Source organism: Bos indicus, chromosome 3 (assembly GCF_029378745.1).
Source record: "Bos indicus isolate NIAB-ARS_2022 breed Sahiwal x Tharparkar chromosome 3, NIAB-ARS_B.indTharparkar_mat_pri_1.0, whole genome shotgun sequence".
Classification (NCBI taxonomy): Eukaryota; Metazoa; Chordata; class Mammalia; order Artiodactyla; family Bovidae; genus Bos; species Bos indicus.
Window position 1 is genome coordinate 77,493,963 of NC_091762.1, and position 6,941 is coordinate 77,500,903.

Sequence of the window (6,941 nt, forward strand, 5' to 3'; positions counted from 1 at the left end):
TGCAAGATAGAGATGGTAGGATTTACCTCATACGCTGTTGTGAAATAAGTTAACACATGGGAAGACTTCTGCAGGGCACCAAGGACACCGTAGGTCCATGGGAGAGTGGGCTCTTCCTCTCCTTCTCTGATTGGGCCTCGATGTTCCATCTGTAAATGAGAGTGGGACCAGCTCTTCCATAGTGTAGATGCTATAACATACATTTCAGCTCTCCTCTTAGATTTTATGAATTCCAGGCAAGTCAAGACCCTGCTTCTAATTTGCTACGTCAGCTGACAAACCATTTAAATGGAGAAGCACTTATATGACCTTGAAGTTTTTGTCTCCAGGCCTCAGTGTCTCCACCCATCCTTTCTGCTTCACTCTTCTAGGACCCCAAACAGAACAGTGCACACCTCTGAGATGAAAAGCATTTATGGAGCCCCCAGACCCAGAGTGGTAGGAGGAGGAGTGTATGGAGTGTTAGAAGTGGGACAATTTTCCTCTCTCAGGCCCTGGGCCCCAGATCCAGAACTGTGGCCTCCCAACTCATGGTCAAGTTGTCCTTGAAGGTAAGGTCCAGGTGAGGCATTTTTGAGGTTAGCTCTGTGAAGGGGAAGTGGGTGGGAAGCTAAGAGACTACATCCACAGGCATGTGGGCCACAGTGAATGCTTTCTCAGGTGCACGCTAGGCCCTCCTAATTCTGCCTCCTTCCCCATCCCATTCTTGGACAAAGACAACTGGCATTGTCAACATCTGATATGAAGGACTGTATGGATGTAGCTTAGGCCTTATTCCAACCTAGTTACTCCACTTTAACCCCTTAAATCAGGGGTTCAGAAGACACTGATGCATGCAGGTTGACCCCAATCCCTTTCACAGTGATTCAGGTGACAGTTTTATCAAATATTTTCCCCAGCAAAACAGGACTTGCCAGTCTGCTTGTCTCCAATATCTCTTTCTTCACACAGCCAATGTCACATGCTTTCGTTTTCTGTTATGGGAGCACCAACCTCAAAGTACCAATTTCCAGTATGGTTAGGGTAGCCTGAGCTATGCTGTGATTGCAGACAGGCCCAAGCATGTAATGGCTCAACAGGAAAACAGTGTACTTCTCCCTTGTCTCAAGGTCTAGCAGGCTGGAAGATCCCCTGGAAGCAGGGGTTCAGGAAACAGCTCCATCTATCCTGTGGTTCTACAGCCTTCAGTGCATGATGCCCAGAGTGAACTCAGGGGTTCTCTCCCTTCCAGTCCAGAAGAGAGAGACAGTGAGAAAGACCGGGAAGTGTCATCTCTGACTTTCATTCATGACGTTCTGCCTGGAACTCAGTCATGTGGTGCCAGCTAATATAATGGAGGCCAGGGAGTGGAGTCCAGCTGTGTGGACAGGAAGAAGAGGTTCTCTAGTCCCTGCTACTTGTTTGCTATGGTGTTGGTACAAATCCTATCTATTCTACCTTTAAAATTTTTCCTCTCTTCTCTATTTACAGTATCACCATTTAAAATTTCTATCCTTTCATAAGCCTTTCAACTTCTTTTTTCTCTGTTTTTATCTTCCCAATTTCCTTTAAATAGTTGTCATGTCTAATATAATTTAGACATGATCATATTACTCTCCTTACCCCAAAATATTCATATCCTCTACACCTGTACTCATAGAATAAAGTGCAAACTCTTTAGCCTGGTACAGAAGTTCTGCCCACCATGTGCACAAATACAATTCACAGAATTCCCTGTTTCTTATGCCCTGTTCTTTCCTTTTCCATATAGTGCATCTGATGGTCCTTCTGCCTTCTCTGTCTCTTAAAACCATACTCACTCGTCCTACCCTCCATGAAACTGTCCTCAAGTTGCCTGGTTGAAATTCATTCTTTCAGTGTTCTCATGCATGCTGCATGCTCAGTCGCTTCAGTCATATCCAATTCTTTTGCAACCTTATGTTCTGTTCATGGGATTCTCCATGCAAGAATACTAGAGTGCGTTGCTATGCCTTCCTCTAGAGGGCTTCCCAACCCAGGGGTCGAACCTGCATCTCCTGTGTCTCCTGCATTGCAGGTGGATTCTTTACCCACTGAGCCACCTGGGAAGCCCAGAGTTCTTACAGCCCTTTGTTAATCTCTGCATTTGATTCTTATGTTATCGTTATGTTATGTAAGAGTATTCTCACATTTTGTGGTCAAGGACATATGTGTATCAGCAAAGAGCAGAACCAATTGGAAATTTACAAATATTCACATGTCTCCATGTTATACAGCAAAATAAAAGTAGCATTCTTTGAGTCTTGTAAATTTAAAACTTTATCAAATCAGTTTCTTCTTGTGGTCTTTATGAGTCAGAAGGAAGCATCACTCTCACTGTTGGTACAAGTGAAGGGAAACCTCTTCTCACTCTTTTCTAAGAAGATTTGATTAATTGTAAAGACTTCATGTTTTAATACATGACTTAGTGACTGAACAACAATGACATGTTTTGAGGCCAGTCTCTGTAATTTCATTAATCTTAAAATGTAAAAGCAGGCTTGTAAGTATAGGATGGAAAGGGAGAAAGAGAAGAATAACTTGGTAGTGAAGAAAGCTGACAAACACCTGCACCAGGTGATCAAGGATAATATCCACAGTGGTGAGTCATGCTGATGGTGTGTCCCTTGATGTGGTATGATGAGAATGATTCTGTGCCTCTGTGGTCCTCCTCCCAAAACATTACCCAGTCTAATTAGGAGAAAAACATCAGACAAGCCCCACTTGAGAGACATTCTACAAAATATCTCACCAGTAATCTTCAATACTGTCAAGGTCATCAGAAATAGGGAAATTCTGAGAAACTTGGTCACAACCAAGAGTAAACTAAGGAGACATGGTAACTAAATATAATGTGGTAAATGGAATAGGATCCTGAGATACAGAAAGGGCATTAGGAAAGAAAATGAGACCATCTTAATTAAAAAATGAACTTGAGTTAATAATCGCATATCAATATCAGTTCTTTATTGTGACCCATGTACCATGATAATGTAAGATGGTGATAATAGAGGCAACTGGCTGTGGGATATATGGGAACTGTTCACACTGTCTATGATGATTAATTTTATGTGTCAACCTGGCTAGACCATGGCACCCAGTTATTTGGTCAAACACAACTCTAGATGCTTCTATAAAGATATTTTTTTAGATGTAATTAACATTAAATCAGTAGACTTTGAGTAAAGCATATTACTCTTCATCACGTGGGAAGGCCTTTCCAATCAGTTGAAGTTATTAAAAGACTGAAGTCCTCTTAGTTGAAATCGGGATGAAGTATGGTCTTGAGTTCATAGTCATGTATTAACATTGGTTCATTAATTGTGACAAATGTACCATATAAATATGTTAATAACGGGAAACTGGCTGTGAGCTGTATGAGAACTCTCTTTACTATCCTTGTGATAATTCTGTGAGCCTAAAACTGTTATAATATTTTAAAATCTTTAAAAAAAAATCAGACTTGCAGAATTCAACTTAACTGGCAGAAGTATGATTTTCTTTTAAAACAGTGAAACAAGGAGCATATATCATTGTGTTCCGCAATAGCATTCTGAGTCCTGCCGAATTGACACAATGGGGTAAAAACTTATTTCTCTTTATTAACTTGTACAAAGAAATGCTTTTGTTCAGCCAATGAGTGTTTTACAGTTAAACAGTGTATGTGGAAAAAAATCAAAAGGGAATGCATTGCAAAACTAAACTCCTTTACTTAAAAGGGGCCTAAAATGTGTTTCTTGTTTTTAATGGGGATAATTATTTTCAGTCTTTAATAATCATTCCTCTTTCTAGGCAGCTCTTGCTGCCACTTTAATAGAACACAGTGGCACAGAGAGAACTGGGAACAGGGCAAGGGAGATATTGGACAGAAAGGTCTTTGCTCTGTCTGGCAGGTAATGCTCAGAACACTGGGGAAGTTGAAATGAAGCCATTCGTTCAGAAATATGTCTTGTTTGCCTACTATACACCAGAGTGTGAGGGCTTCTAAAATGAATCATTTACAGATGCTGGCCTCAGCACCTTATCACCTTATCATTGTTCAGGGTTGTAACATATACATGATTTATATAAGGATATAAAATTATATATCCTTATATAAATCACATCTGTATAATAGATATAAATTATGTGCATGTATGTATGTATATATATATATATATATCTCCTGTATAGCTCACTGTCTTTCCTTGCCTCCCATAGGCAGCTGTTGTAATGTGTTTAATATGTATCTTATATGCATGTATGTGTTCCTGCAAAAATGTATATTATTGTTTGGTGAGCATATATCTTTAATTATTGTAAGTAGTGAGGTGCCACATTATCTTATCCCATTTTATTACTTTTTATAGTAGGCACTATGTTTCTAACCACTATCTTTGTTGTTAGTGAATACATAATCTTTAACCTGTAATTGCTACATAATATTATAAGAAAGAAGAAAAGTCCTCGTTTGCTGGTCTCTGGAAGACCCTCTTCTCCCACCAACCCCCTCCTCAAGGAGCCTTCATTTGGTTGGTGCCTTCCCTTTGGTCTAGGGTATAAGTATTCGCTTATACAGACCTGATTGTCTGGGAAAGTTTCCAAAGAAGGATTATGGCTCATTTCATTAAGAAGACTATGCCGGCAGCTTATTCAAAGTTGTAATTAGTGAAATTGTACAGATACTCTCTCCCTCCTGAGAAAACATAATTTCTGATTCCTTTTTTTACCCTTGACCCAGAAGACTGTGTTAACTCCATCTCTGAAACCCCCATAGGGATTTGTTTTCCCGGATGTGCTCCTGTGGGAGAGTAAAAGGTGAGGGCCTGGAGACAGGGGCTAAGATCTTGTCCTGGCTGTGTCTGATTGGCTGAGCCACTTTAAGCAGGTCCTAACATCCTTCTGTAGTTTGAATAGGTGCTGAAGTCACTCTTCCTGGGTTTGAATCCCAGTTCTGCAACTTCTGAGCTATGGAACCTTGGGCAAATTATTCACCTAGGAAAGGAGGTAATTAAACCACGGATGATTTCTAGGGGGGATTTCAATTCAACTATTATTTCATCCATAGGTGATTTCTTGGCTCCGTGCCCTTTTGGCATCATTCTTCTGTCTGTCTTTTCCCAAACAACCTCTTTTCCCTTCAAGGTTCTCTCCAGATGGCATGTTCTTTAAAGCTTTTCCTCAGATTTCAGATTTAAGTAAAGAATAAAAGAGCACTAGAGATTAAATAAATAAAGGTAAAATTAAATCTTTTATTTTTCTTATTAATTGATCTAATAGATAACTGTTCAAAGTGATAATATTAATAGTAACAATACATTAGGTGATTATAGCATATGGATGAGTGAAATGAATGACATAAATTTGTAAGGAATGAGAGGGATTAATTGGGAATACTATGTTATAAGGCACACGTGTTGCATCTGAAGTGTTATTTGAAAGTGGACTTAAATTTGTTATAAATGTATTTTGTAAATTGATAGACTAAGACTGGAGAGAAAATGGAATTATATGAATTGCTTGGTTAAAAACAGAGAAGGCAAAAAAAGGGAGAAAAAATAAAGAACAAGTACAAAATGTGAAACACCTGCAAATATGGTAGATAGTAAACCGAATACACTGATAATCACACCAAATATGATTGTCTAAATATATCAGTTAAAAGACAGAGGCTGTTAGAGTAGAAAAAGAAGTCATTCCAACTATATACATATATTTTTTCCACAATGAATCTATTTTAAATATAAAGACACAAATAGATTAAAAGTAAAGGGATAGAGAAAGATATTCTATAGTAACACTAATCAAAGAAAGCTGAAGTAGCTATATTAATTTCAGACAAATTAGACTGAAGAACAAGGGAAATTATCAGGGATAAAGAGGGTCATTACATAGTGATAACAGAGTCAATTCTCCAAGAAGACATAGAAGTCCTTAATGTGTACGTACTTAATGACAGAACATCAAAACACATGAAGCAAAACTAATAGAACTGAAAAGGAGAAATAGACAAATCCATTGATATGGATTTGGAGACTTGAATACCCCTTCAGTAATTAATAGATCCAGCAGGCAGAAAATGAGTAATAACATAGTTCAACTGACACAGCACAATTAATCAACTAGACCTAATTGACATTTATAAAATACTTCACCCAACAATAGCAGAATACACAGGAACCATGCTATGTTGATCACTGTAGCTTTAGAGTAAGTCTTGAAGTTGGGTAATTGCAGTCCTTCAACTTTGTTTTTCTTTGTATTGTGTTGGCTATTTTTTTTTTTTTTTTTGCTTTCCATATAAACTTACTAATATCTACAAAACAGCTGCTTAGATTTTGATTCAGATCATATTGCATCTACAAATCAAGTTCGGAAGAATTGACAACAATATTGAGTTTTCTAATCCATGAACATAGACTGTCTCTTTTTAGATGTTTCTTGACTTTTTTCATTAAACTTTATTTTTATGCATAGACCTTGTATATATTTGGAAAGTTTATAACTTAAATGTTTCAAGTTCTTTTGGTGCTATGGTTCTGTGTTAATAATTTCAAATTCCAATGTCCATTGTTGGTATGAAGGAAAGTAATTGATTTTGTACATTTACCTTGCATCTTGTAACCTTGCTGTAGTCATTTACTCATTTCAGGTGGGTTTTTTTATTTTGTCAGTCCTTTGGGATTTTGTACATAGACAATCATGCAACTTTCAAACAAAGACAGTTTTATTTCTTCCTTTCTAATCTGTATATCTTTTATTTAAAAAAAGTATTTAGCCCTATTGTTTACATAAGTAGGAATAGCTAACATTTACTGAGTGATTACTATCTCCAAGCAATGCCCCAAGCATTTGTTATTTGTTTACTCGTGAAATACTTGTTATTTAGTCACAGGAACTTTCTAGAGTAGGTACCACTATTATCCCAGTGTTACAGAGGAGGAGACTGAGGGTAGAGAAGAAGC